The following is a 14,326-nucleotide window of genomic DNA, read 5'->3' as shown; positions in this document are numbered from 1 at the left end:
CTTTAACCCCTACACCACTGGCACATTTTTAAACCAATGGTTTAAAACTTTTTAAACCTTTCTTACATTTATGAATAAAGTCATTAGACCTCCTTCATCCTATAAATCCTTTGAGTTAGCTTCAGTGATTATGGAGATATTTTACCAATGCTCACAGACAGTATTTATAATGTGATACTTTTACTTTAATTCACTTGTTTCTATAGCATTATATAAGCTAACTATTATACATATTTATATAATATAATAATTTATTAGATAAATCATGATGGTGTAGCAGGAAAATAACGAAGCCCCACACATTGCTTGGTTTGAAACAAGGTATTTTACTTTGACATCAAAGTAGAACTTGTCAGCATAAGCCCAAAATGACTAAGTTAAAATTATCAGCCTTCTGACCATTTTTATTCATCCCCCCAAAACAAGCAGACAAGCCCACCAGCCTTATCTATTCAAATGCCCCACCTCCTGCTTTCCTTCCGGTAATTTCTTGTAGTTTTCCACAGTCCCTCTGCCTTCATGCGTTTATCAGTTTTAACAAGGAGCTTCCTCAGAGGGGCCTCTTATCTACTCCACAACCTTTGAATTCACACCCATTTTGGGCTGTGTGGCCTCTTAACAGTTACAGCTGCTTCAAATATTGCATCAGACATTCTCTTCTGAGGGCACAAAAACCATATTTTCATTTATTATTATTATAGGGGTGTTCATAATTATTCAGGGGTCCCTCTTCAATGGAACATATGCTACATATGGCTGCAGTCATACCTGGGAAATAGCCCCATTGAATAAAATACATCTTCTGAGTTGACTTGCTTACGATTGTTCCCTATGCATTCTTGGTAAACTAACTTTGGACTTACAGCTCCCCCCCCCCCCCCAATTTCTGATTACTTGCCCTTTCAAACCTATCTTTTCTTTTCTTATTTTTACCTTTCTTCTGCTATATTGGCTGCTGCCATTGTGTGTTTCTATTTATTGTCTCTGCCAGGATTAAATTTTGTAAATTCTCATACGCACACACACAGACACGCGCAGAGCTTCACTGGACCAACATGACCCCTAACACTTACAATTGCTTTTGGTTCATGTTGGTTTCCCTAAAACTTATTGCATCTCTTGCTGCTGCAGGATAGAATTACTACACTGAATTTTTTCTCCCTTCTGCTCTTTGCCCATCTATATGATACAGATTTAAAGTGATCCTATACAATGTAGAGTATGGTGGACAGAAGCTGATGCAAGGTTCGTGGTACACTGGAGCTGTCTATCTAGTCACAGACACACACACTATGCACACCCCAAGGGTACTGGGCCAGTCCACACATTCTCAGCCTAACCTACTTCACTGAAAAAAACTCCAGTGGCACTTTTAAGACCAATAAAGCTTAATTCTGGGTATAAGCTTTCATGTACATGAACATGTTTATACAACGAATTACACCCCGAATTCAACTTTGTGGGGCATAAATGTGTCATGGGACTCAAACGTTGTTTTGTTGCTTCAGATCAGCATGGCTACCCACCTGAATCTACCTCACTGAGTTATTGTGAGGGTACAAGGGTGAAATGATGTAAGTCCTATTGGGGAAAGCAAAGAGGTAGTGAGGACAGGCATGGGAGACCACTGTCATTGCAGAGACACAGTGAAGTGTTCTCAGGTTGTATGACTACATATGTACTGTCCTTTCTATGAACTCATGAACACACAGTGCCTGCAGCTAGGTGGGTATAAAACCAGGTAAATTCTCAGCTAGTCAGAACTTTCGCTGGGGCCAAGCCAAGCTGGAAACACAAAGTCTGTATGGATCTTCTTTAGCAGATAGGTGCCTGCAGCCCTGCTCCTCCCTTGCTTTGTACTTGTTTTGAGAGAAGAGCCTAAAAATGAGCTCCCAGGTTTAGCTCTTTGGACTTAGAACTGCACAGAGATGCCTCAGACCACAGGAGTTCTTCAGGCTGTTGTTCAGAGTTCCCAGAAACTGATGAGGTGTCATAAGCTTTCTTTGCTTTGCATTTGTTTCCCTTGTATTATATCACCTTGTTAATTAAACTTTCAACCAAGCACCCTTGTTAAAACAAGCACCATTGCATCTTTTTGGATACCTTTTGAACTCTGGAGCAGAGCTGGGCATACCAGTTGCTTAAGTAAGACCAAAGCAGGGTATAAACAAAGTAGATAAAATAAGAAAGTAAGTAGAAACTAACAAAATGATATAAAGCCCTATGAGGAAAACAGGGAACCCAGGAAACAAAAATCTTGGGCAGGGCTTTTTTTCTGGTAGAATGGAGTTCCGGAACCTCTTAGAGGAAAGAAAAGTCTAAAAAAATGTTTAAAAGTTCATGAGGGGCACCCATGTGTTTCATCTTCATTTCCCTCTTGAGAGTTCTGGCACCTCTCTTTCCAGGAAAGAAAAGCCCTGGTCTTGGGGCTGATGCTGGCAATGAGCAAACAAAAGAGTAACAACAAGCACACAAACAATAGATGTTGGCCCTAATTCAACTGTAGATGCAGGCAGCTAGCCACGCATAACAACTGCTGATCATTCATAGAGATGTGCATCTCTGGATATATCAAAAGACACATCCAAATAGTTCAGTGGGAATTAGAGGGCAACTGCTTCTGCATCTACACAGATCTCTCTCTCTCCGGATCAATGCAACTACATACAGTCAGGGTGGAGATGAACATGTTAAAATCCCACCAAGCAACACAGTTAAGGATGCGACTCATTTTTTCTGGGTTAAAAGCAACAGTAGTTAAACATTTTGGCTGGATTGTATCTTGCAGGGTCAATTAAGCAGCACACCAAAAAAGTTTGTTGTGAATGGTCTTGCCCTGAATGGAAATACATATATTTGTAGATATATGAGCAGATGCATCAAGTGCTTTAGGGGCTGGGTGAATCTCACAATATGCACAGTTTCCAATCCAGCACAAAGACTCATGGTGTAGAAGGCACATCCTCCCTCTCTTCCTTAATCAGGCAAATGTTAGCTGACCTCCTAGATACGTTCTTCCTGTGAATTGGAATTACTTTAGTGGAATTGTTAGACTCAAGCAGGCCAACATGGCTACCCTCTGAAACGATCTCCAGTGGGATTGTAGCCCTGTGCAGTAATAGGAAATCTGCTCTGGACTGGGAGTGATTCCCTCTTTTATTGAAATAAGCTTTAAAGGATAATGGCAGCAGGGCAGTAACAGGAAGCTAAATTACTGTAATAATATTTTTTCTTGAGCAGACATGCTTTTGATCACAGAAAAATACACCATCTGTTTCTGAATTACTTGTTGTATTGATTTAACAGTTAGTAACTTTTTTCTTTTTTGCAAATCCATATTGTAGAGCTTTCTGGGAACGTGACATTTATGTGTGATAAAATAGAGGGCTCTTATTAGTCAAGAAAAAAGATTGCTGCTGTGGCCAGTTACATGATGATACGGATGTGTTCAAGTAATCCTTTCGCCCAGTATCCTTCTCTCAAGTGCCATCTTATCCTTGGCTTTTATTTTATTGCAGTAATTCCTGTAGGAGCATGAAAAATCTGCCTCATTTTGATAGCTGTTGCTCATGTACAAACTGGAGCATTGGGAACAGGAACCACTGATGAAAATCTTTCAACCCTAACATGAATCGTGACTTTCAGATTGTGAATCACGTCTCAACTTTACACTCTACCTCATTATAACAAAATGCTGGAGTTTGCAAACCTTATGTGGATTTGCATAAAATTACTCAAGATATAGAATTAATGTTTGTGGGTAGGGTTGCCAGCCTCCAGTTATTGGCTGGAGATCTCCCGCTATTACAAGTGATCTCCAGGCAGCAGAGATCAGTTTCCCTGGAGAAAATGGCCACTTTGGAAGTCGAGCTCTATGGCATTACGCGCCACCCCCTGCCCTTGTCAGGTTCCACCCCACAAATCTCCAAGTATTTCCCAAGCTAGTGCTGGCAACTCTAATATGGGTGTTCAGTGATAAGGGTTTGAATGGAGCCTTCTGCCCACTCCTGGTCAGCCCAGCTATTGGTATGAATCACCATGATCATGGGAGGGTTTAGTTCTAAAGGATCCAAAATTATTATTGTTGCTTTTCTGCAGGTGATTTAAAACCTTGGAGTGGCCAGAGGTGCGAGCCTTGCAGCCATGACCTTGTGTGTAAGGATGTCCACCTCCAGGTGGGACCTGGGGATCCCCTGGAATTACAGCTTATTTTCAGACTACAGAGGTCAGCTCCACTGGAGGAAATGAATGCTTTGGAGGGTGGACTCTATAGCACTGCAACCCACTGAAGTCCCTGTCCTCCCTTGGCTCCACCCTCAAATCTCCAGGAGTTTCCTAGCCTGGAGTTAGTAGCCCTACTCACCCCCTACTTCCTGCGAGTGGCCGGGGGGTGGTGGTGTGCGGAGAGACCTGGCAACCCTACCTATATGAGCTGCAGTAGTGAAATCTGCATCAACAGTGGATGACCTTGTAATTTATCATCTACTTCAAGGGTGTGTTGGGATACTGTTGGGTTCTGATGTTTTAGCACTGAGCCTATGATGGTCAGCTTGGCAGATCTAGATGAGCCAAGATGTGGTGGGTTTTTTATTTTTGTTTGCTTGGTGGTTTATCTATTTTTTTTGCACCCCTCCCCCTTTTGTCATTTCAGGAGTGAGGAAAAGCAGCCTAAAAATGGCCTACGGTCATACCACCCTGAACACGCCCAATCTCATCTGATCTCAGAAGCCTAAAAATGTATCTTCATGTGTATAAACAAATATTTAAATTGTGTACTTTATTTAGTAAACAGTTTTGAGTTCTTGAAGTGGGGAAAAAGCAGTGGCAAAATTATTTTAATACATGAATATTCAGCCACTTTCAGAGATTTTAAGCTAGTGTCAATTGTTTAGGGAACTGAAATGTATAGGAAACACTGGTCATCATCCCAACCCCTCTAGGAAGCATTTACATGCAGTTGTAAGCTTCTTTGTATAGACACTTGACTGCATAGGGTAAATTCAGATGGGCATTTTTTGGTTGTTTCTTCTTCCCAGTCATGTAATCAGAGTGGTGTGTGAAAAGCTCTTTTAATAGAATTGAAATCCTGTCAATTATTTCTTTGGGTGGGTAGCATGTGTATATGAATATAAACTTGACTCTTTTGCAAACTTCAACTTATTTAGGAGAACATTATGTTTAGGATATATTGGACAAGCAACATAAAAGAGAGGGCAAAACCCAACCCAATAATGGAATTGGATACCTAAAAGGTTGAGGGTACAAGCATATATAGAAAAAAATAGTTTATCATTGCAGCACACATATGTACACTGTGGGTGAAGGAACTGCTGTATTCAGTATGATTATATCATTTTTCATTCCCTTTGGTGTGGCTATAAAGACCAGGAGCCAGATGTGATACTCCCACAGAGTATTTCTGTGCCACAGAATATTTTTTGAAAACTCCAAGAATACCTTAAATGGCTAACTCCAAGAATACCTTAAATGATACAGATTACTTCATATAGTGTGTATACAGTATGAAACTGGGACCACTGAAGAAGGCCTTTATGGTTGAAACGCGTCTGGTCCAACTTCATTGGTTTCAGTCAGTGCTGCTGTGGGTATACTGTATTGCATGTAACGTGTACTGCACAGTGTGTGACCTGTATGGCCCCAAAAGCCTATTTTGTTTTAATGAACTTTTTAAGTGCACTGTAGCATTAAAGATATATTTTGTTTAATTGTTTTATATATGCTCATACATTTACACTATTTGTCCATCTTCTTGAGGCTAAATGATGGCCAACAAAAATGGACTCCCTTTGCCCTTGCTAAAATACTTATAACAGTGGGGACAGAGATTTCTACCTCCTGTAATCCAGTGGATTGAGACCCATACAACTTTATCAACATTTGATTGTAGGCATGTAGACGACAGTTGCAAATGGACGTATTTCTATATATTGAGAAATCTTTTATAGATGCTTATGTGTAGATTTGCCACCATTGTCATTTTTTCTATTTCTTTTCTGTTTGATGTTTATAATTATTTTAAAAAAATTTTTTTTTAAAAACTTTTGCAAATAATTAGCAAAAAGTGTCTGGATTTTTTAAAAGGTGGGGTTAAAGTGTTTTAAAAGTGAGCATTTTCCATTTATAGAATGTGGTCACTTTCCAAAGTTATGGCACTGCACAGACTAGAATTACCCTCTGCCTCTTTATTTGTAGTACTATTTTGCTTTGACTTAGAATCATAGAATCATAGAGTTGGAAGGGACCTCAGGGTCATCTAGTCCAATCCCCTGCACAATGCAGGAAACCCACAAATACCTACCCCAAATTCATCGCTGTGAGATGGCCAGCTAACCTCTGTTTAAAAACCTCCAAGGAAGGAGAGCCCACCACCTCCTGAGGAAGCCTGTTCCACTGAGGAATTGGTCTAACAGTCAGGAAGTTCTTCCTAATGTTGAGCCGGAAATGCTTTTGAATTAATTTCAACTCATTGGTTCTGGTCCTACCTTCTGGGGCCACAGAAAACAATTCCACACCATCCTCTATATGACTTAAACTCCCTAAGTTCCAAACATTCTATGGTCAAACCATTTCCAAATGACCAAGATGGCATTGACTACATGTTCCCTTGGCTTTCAGGTCTGGAGTGACCCACTCCAGTTTTGTGTAGTGGTTAAGTGCACTTTAGTTTGGTGTAGTGGTTAAGTGCATGGATTCTTCTCTGGGAGAGAACTGGGTTTGATTCCCCACTCTTCCACTTGCAGCTGCTGGAATGGCCTTGGGTCAGCCATGCCTTGAAAGAGCAGCTTCTGGGAGAGCTCTCTCAGCCCCACCTACCTCACAGGGTGTCTGTTGTGGGGGTGGAAGGTAAAGGAGATTGTTAGCTGCTCTGAGATTCTGAGATTCAGAGTATAGGGTGGGGTATAAATCCAATATCATCATCATCTTCTTCTTTTTCTTCTTCTTGTCTTGCAGCTTGCTCCAAGGCTGGGGTATGACCTCCATGGTGAGGTTCACAGCTGACTTGGGTTGATGGTTTCTCAAACAGGATGGAAAACCTACCAGAGGCCCTTTGACTGCTGAATAGACATTGTAGTCCTAGGTGGTGATAGCTGTTGATTTTATTGCATTTATTGTGTTTTAATATATTTTGTTTTAATGTTGTTATTTCACTGTGTTGAAAGCTGCCTCAGGCTTTTAAAAGGTTAGTGATGGGACATAAATGTATTTCAATTAGCTAATCAGGTAGGGTCAAGACACAAGGTTGGATCTAACCAGATTTTTCACAGCTGAAGAATGGAGGCATAGTCTCTTTTGACCACCAAAAAGGCTAGGTTGGGAATTATGGGATGTGCATGGGCAAAAGCATTCTAGGATGGGAGCTGTAGTAAGGAGGAGAGTTGGGGAAGACTGAGTGAAAAAGTTGATTGAATCCAACCCCAAGGATAGAGCATGGTGCCATTTATCTGAACCATTTGTCTACCTTAATAACAAGATCATTCCTCCACCTTCCAGGCCCCTGGTCAAATTGAGTCAGGCAATTAATTTAAAAGTGCACATACCAGAGACAAGTAACCACAATTCATCCAGGTGACAAAGTTTAATGTAATCTGAGAATCTCAGGAGGGAAAAGAAGACTAGGCAGAGTACACAACGGCTTTCTAGGAGAGCCTGATCACGGGAAAGGTGTGACAGAGCACTCAAACAATTATGCACACTTACTGAATTCAATCTAACTAACTTGTAAGTAAATGAGTACAGGATTGGGCTATTTTGGTGTGTGCACATGGGATAAAAGAAAGAAAATGCAGCATACACATCGAGTAAAACCGATTCTGGTTTGCTGGCTCCCAAAATGGAGGGCACGTTAAAGTGGCAAAATCCACCCAGATGACTGCTCATCCCATCTCATAGAACCCTGAGACTTGCTTCGGAATCTCCTGTCCAATGGGCCAGCTTCAGTGCAAGATTTTGAGCTAATCCCACACAATACTGCACAGTGGATTTTAAGCTTTCCAGTCCAAATCCTGAGGGGAAAATAAACGGGATTATGTTACAGAGGCTTCTCCTGCTGCTGCTGGGTAACAGATTGGTCTAGATATTACAGAAAACTCTTCCAGGTAAGCACTGACCTTAGTGGAGTATGATCAGGCAATATGTTTGGAAAGAAAATGTGTTTTCATGTGTGCGCATTAGAGCACCGCACAGTACTGAATGTTCTGATTTACACACCGCTCCTATCATTTCCAGAGCAGCTACACGTACTGTTGCAGAAGGCAAGCAACAACAACCGCTATTGGTTATTATTGTTGCTGTTGTTACTATTATATTGTTTTGAGGGAGGCTTGCAAAATCCACACTGTGGTAATAGTTTTTCAGAGCACAGAAATGGCATTACCATGACAACCACTAACCAGCAATTGCGTCAACCGAGGGGGAAAAGGAATATATTGCTGCAGAATCAATTTATTACTGTTGCTCAGGAGTGCCATTCCTTATATATTTAGAATACCCGCCACTTAGGATAAGAATGAGATTGCATCTGAGCAAATAGTTTGCATATGTGAGATGAACATCTCTTTCTTTTGGTTGCCAGGAGCCTTTGTCTTTTATCTTTTTGATTTTTATTTTGTGTGTGTATATGTACATGCCTGGAAGACATGGCTGACTTCTGGCGACCCCTAATGAGGCTTGGACATTCAGAGAGGTGCTTGCTATTGCCTGCCCCTGCACCCTGGCTCTGGTATTCCTTGGAGGTCTCCCATTGAAGTATTTACCAGGATCAGCCCTGCTTAGCTTCTGAGATCTGATGATATCAGGCTTGCCTGTGCTATTCAGGTCAGGGCTGATAGCAAAAGCCTTTGTCTAGAAGAAGACGACATAAGATTGTATCCCACCCTTCACTCTGAATCTCATAGTCTCAGAGCGGCTCACAATCTCCTTCACCTTCCTCCCCCACAACAAACACACTGTGAGGTAAGTGGAGCTAAGAGAGCTCTCATAGAAGCTGCCCTTTCAAGGACAGCTCTGTGAGAGGTATGGCTGACCCAAGGCCGTTCCAGCAGCTGCAACTGGAGGAGTGGGGAATCAAACCCAGTTCTCCCAGATAAGAGTTAGCTGGTTCACACTTAACCACTACACCACACCAAACTGGCACCAAACTGATAATGAGCCATGACCATCTGTCCTCCCAAGGACAGATGTTGACTGGGAGTCTGTGTGGCAGTACAGGGTACTATTGAAGTGACACAATTTACATGGCATGGTTTTTCTTAATTAGCTTCTTTATTGGTTGAGGCCTTGACTCAGCAGAGTTTAGTGCACTTAGACTGGTTGAAATCTAGGTGGTTAAATGGGCCTAACTCTGCATTGGGTTGTGGTTCCCAGATAAAATCAGGCAACCTGGTAAGTCCAGTTTTTGCTGTTGTAGTTACCAAATGCAGGGAGTCCAAGTGCAGTGTTAAGGCTTCCACAGTGGCCACTGAGAATAGGAATTGCTCAATTTTGCATTAACCGAGTATTGGACATATGACCCTAATGTTACATCTTAATTCTGTGCCTCATAGATGGGGTTCAGGGATGGAGTGTTGCATTGAACATATATCCCTGTACAGTTGCTGGCATACAGGAGCCCTTAATCCATAATTGAACTTGGGAACCTCAGCTCCTGCATATAGTCTGACTTTAGAGATAAAATAAAAGGTTGGAATGTTTTAAATGTAGAGAAGCAACTGCAAAAATGATATTTATTTATTTATTTGCTCTTGTGTGGACGGTCTTAATCGGCTTGCTTTATTTCTTCTTCTGCTAGATAAAAGACTAGACTTGGAAGGGGCCATAAAGGCCATCTAGTCCAACCCCCAAGTACTAAACTTTTAATTCTTAAAACCTATTCCACTGAGAAAGCACCACACCTCAATCATGTGCAGGGAAAAGTGGTTTCCCCTTCCATGGTCAATAGGATCTTTTGATGAAGCCTTATTTCTAGACCTGGGACCCACATCTTCTCAAGTCCCTGTGTGCCCATTATAGTCCTCAGACTGCTACCTACTGGTGCCTCCTCCCCTTAAAATAGCCCACCTGGCATCAATCAAGCCCATGTCTTCTCTATTGTAGTTCCCATATTGTGGGTCTGGCCCCCTGAATAGGTTGGATGGACGGGGGGGAGGCTGCCTTTAAGAATTCTGAGAGATTGCTGCAAGGCCATTTTATTTGCTATCGGGTTTAATAGAGTACATAGCACACTATAGGCATCTTTTATGTGTGTGTGTGTGTTATTTGCTGTTTTGTATGCTTTAAATTGTGGTGTTTTTAATTTTGATTTGTAAGCTGCCTTGAGCTATTAGGAAAGGCAAGATATAACCATTTTGGTAAATAAACAATACTTTATATGAGTAAAGGAACCTACATGTTCTTGAATGGCCTGTATGGTTCTTGAATGGCTCCTGTGACAGAAAGCAGATCAAAATTAAGATGTTGAACCAGCTAACTTACAGCTGACCACACAGAGTATTAGAGAAAGCTTAGGTATCTAGAAAAAGAACTGCCAGCATATGAAACTGTAATCTCTGGGAGGAGTCTGAAGTCCCCTTGTGAGAGAAGTCTGGGGTCAGACACTGAACCAGATGGAACACTTGATGCCAGTTAAGACATAGCTTAAGGCAATAACTGTGATTTTGAAGATATGTCTGCTCTTAACTCCTCACACTGATACTTACTGATACATGCTCTTTCCTCCCATCCCAGTTGGCAGAAAAGGTTGATATGTGTGTCATTTCCACAATGTACCTGTATTTTTTTTTAAAAAAACGTACAAGCATACAACCAGCACAAGACTCTGGTAGTAATTTCTATTGTCCTGTCAGTTGATGTTGCTGTTGTAGCTGCAAGAGCTGTGGTATAAAATATGACAATTGCTTATTTAGCCACAAAAAAAAATCCATTTGTTAGGACTCTATATATTCTGAAATACATAGTATGAAGCTTGCTAACCTGAAACAGCCCTAAGAAGCACACAAACTTTACATGAACAATGTCCCAGGTACTTAAAAAGATGCTTTACACAGAGTCATGCTGTTATTTCAGCTAGCTCAATACTGTCCACTCCAGTGGCCCTCTGACATTGTGCTCATGGTACCATGGTGTTCACCTATATATTTCATGGCACCCAATTGCTTCTTCCCAAAATCTCCTTTTCCCCAATGCCAACAACCAGTCCTAGTTTTCCTCCACTGAAGCATGAAGTGCTTCAGAAGACCTCAGAAGGCATTCCCTGTAGGTCTACAGTGAATTTCCATTTGGAAATAGCTGCCCTGTATAGGATAATGTTCATCTTTGAGCTTCTCAGACAGCCTTTCATAATTGCTCCTTGGAGCAGCCATTTTGTTATTAGTTCTGCCTGCTATGGCAGCAATTTTGTCTTGGTGCCCACTAACCTTTTAAAAACTCCAACTGTGCCCACATAATCAACAAGGATGGGGCCCATGATCTACTCTGACTGGCTGCTGAGTTCCTTAAACTGTAGGTTTCAGAGATTTGTGTAGGTTAGGTATATGATCTGCTACTGAGTCACAGCCCCTCCAAAGGATCCCCTACCCAACCATTCCTAGTGGAAAGGTTCTCCGAGATCTTGGCTAGAAAGACCTCTACCTGAAGTGTACAGCGGTGTTTCCCATTTGCAGGGTCGTGTTTTGGTACCGGGCCATGGAAGCCTCAATACCGGGTCACAAGAAAAGCCAAAGCTAGCCCCGCCCCCAGCAAAGCCTGAGCTTTGCTCTGCTTCCTTCCTTCTCCCGTCTTCTGTTGTGCAGAGAAAAGCTAGGCTTGAAGACTGACACAGGCTGCAAAGCCTGAGCTCCGTTTTGCTTCCTTCCTCCACCTGTCTCTGTGTTGTGCGGAGAAAAGCTAGCCTTGAAGACTGACACAGGCTGCAAAGCCTGAGCTCTGTTTGGCTTCCTTCCCCTGTCTCTGTGTTGTGCAGAGAGGAGCTGGGCTGCCTCTCCTTCCTTCTCCCCCCCCCCCCAATGTTTGAGAGAAAAGCTGGAGTCCACTGGCACTTTAGACCCATGAAGTGTTCTTCAAGGTATGAACTTTCATGTGCTTTGCAGAATGTTCTTTTGGAGAGATTTCCCATGGAGGCCTGGGCAGCAAAGAAGTGGGGGATTTTTTTTCAGCCAGGAACGGCAGGGAGTGGGCATTCCAGTAGCTATTTGTTTTTTTTTTACCAAATGACCCCTGGGCATAATTGTTGCTGGCTGGGGTCATCTGATGGTGAGTAAGGCTTTTTGCCCTTCCTTTTGTATCTGTTTATTTATATTCCACCCATTCGCCATAGGGACTCAGAGTGGAGTAGAACATGAACAGTAAAATCACAATAAAATCAACATAACAATAAAACAGCATTACAATAAAACCAATTTCAATATACTGTCCAACACAATAGTGCAGCAGGACCAGATGGCATAACAATATGATGCAGCAAAATAGCGCAGTAGGATAGTACAGCAGGGGAGGCCAACCGATCTAATGAATAGATGCCCACCACCTCACCTAAAAACCTGGCAGAGCAGCTCCGTTTTACAGGCCCTACACAAGGCTAGCAAGCCAGGTAGGGCCCGGATCTCCATAGGGAGCTGATTCCACCAGGTTGGGGCCAGAACTGAGAAAGACCTGGCCCTGGTAGAGGCAAGACGGGCATCCCTTGGGCCGGGGACAGTCAGAAGATCTTGGGAGGCCGAACGAAGCAACCTCCGGGGCATATATGGGAAGAGACGGTCCAGCAGGTATGTTGGTCTCAGGCCACGTAAGGCTTTAAAAGTCAGGACTAACACCTTGAAGCGAATCTGGCACTCAACAGACAGCCAGTGAAGGCTGCGGAGTACCGGCTGCATGCTCACTCATACAGGTGATGCAGACAGCAGGCGAGCAGCCGCATTCTGCATTCGCTGTAGTTTCCAGATCAGCTTCAAGGGCAAGCCAGCGTAGAGCAAGTTATAGTAATCTAGTCTGGAAGTGACCATTGCATGGGTCACTGTAGCCAGGTCTTGGGGGGAAAAGATATGGTGCTAGCTGCCTGATCTGTCGTAGATGGAAAAAGGCAGACCCGGCAGCTGCCGTGACCTGGACCTCCATAGAAAGTGAGACATCCAGGATCACTCCCAGACTCTTCACCTGTTGGGTCGACACTAACACAGCGCTGTCCAAGGTTGGGAGCTGGGTGCACAAACCCACCCCCTTCGATTCAGGCACTGTACCTCCATCTTAGTTTCTTCCTTCCTTTCCTTGCATGTGATGCTCTGTCTGTATTCCTGGTGCTGGGGTGGGGGGGAAGCAACAGTGGGAGGGCTTCTAATGCCCTGGCCCCACTGGTGGACATTCTGGTGCTTTTGGGGCATTGTGTGAGAGAATTTTGGACTAGATGGTCCATTGACCTGATCCAACTTTGCTTCTTTTATGTTCTTATGTTCTTTCATTCCATGTCTTTCTTTTTCTTTACTTCTATTTCATTCTTTCCCTTTCTTTCTTTCCTTCCATTTTTACTGGATGAAACTTGTCTGTTCATCATTGTTAATTGTTTATTGTTTAATTATTAATTAAGTAATTATATTATTTATTGTTTATCTGTATCATGGTTTTACCATGTCGTGTTAGCCGCCCTGAGCCTGCCTATGCGGGGAGGGCGGGGTATAAATAAAAGTTTATTATTATTATTATTATTATTATTATTATTATTATTATTATTATTATTATATTATTATTATTATACTGTTGTTGCAGACATAGGAGCTCTGCCAATGAAAAGTTGGCACCCACAGTTGTAGCCAGCTGGCCTTTCTATGAGATTTCTGAGTGAGTGAGTTAGAGTGAGTGGTATGGGTCAGAAAGAGATTATTGGAGATTACTGCTGTATATCTCAACAGCATTAGAAGTGATGGTACTATGAACTTGGCACCATTTTACTGGTCCTGCTTTTAACAGCTATCCAACACCAAAATTAAACTCCTCCTGTAGCTATTAAAAAGGATGAAAGAAGTTCACTGGCTAAATATCTGCACAACAGGTTGCTTTTAAAGGCATGGGAAATGCAACCAGTAAAAAAGTTGCAAGCCCCTCATAAATATCCTTTTTGGTATAACTGCAGAAAAGCTTGTATGAACTTCATATAACTTGAAATTAATTCATTAATTGCAGTACAATTCTCTGCTACCTTTCACAGCAATTTCCCAGTCTTTCAGCCAAGGAAAAGTATGAAAAATAGCTGTCAAAAGATTTTCTTGAAACCAAGCAAACTTGGTTGTAGCTTGAGGCAGGGTTCCAGGAGTAGCAGCTG

This window comes from Heteronotia binoei, chromosome 2 (assembly GCF_032191835.1).
Source record: "Heteronotia binoei isolate CCM8104 ecotype False Entrance Well chromosome 2, APGP_CSIRO_Hbin_v1, whole genome shotgun sequence".
NCBI classification, from domain to species: Eukaryota; Metazoa; Chordata; class Lepidosauria; order Squamata; family Gekkonidae; genus Heteronotia; species Heteronotia binoei.
The sequence above is the reverse complement of the archived record's forward strand: the minus strand, read 5'-3'. Positions refer to the sequence as shown.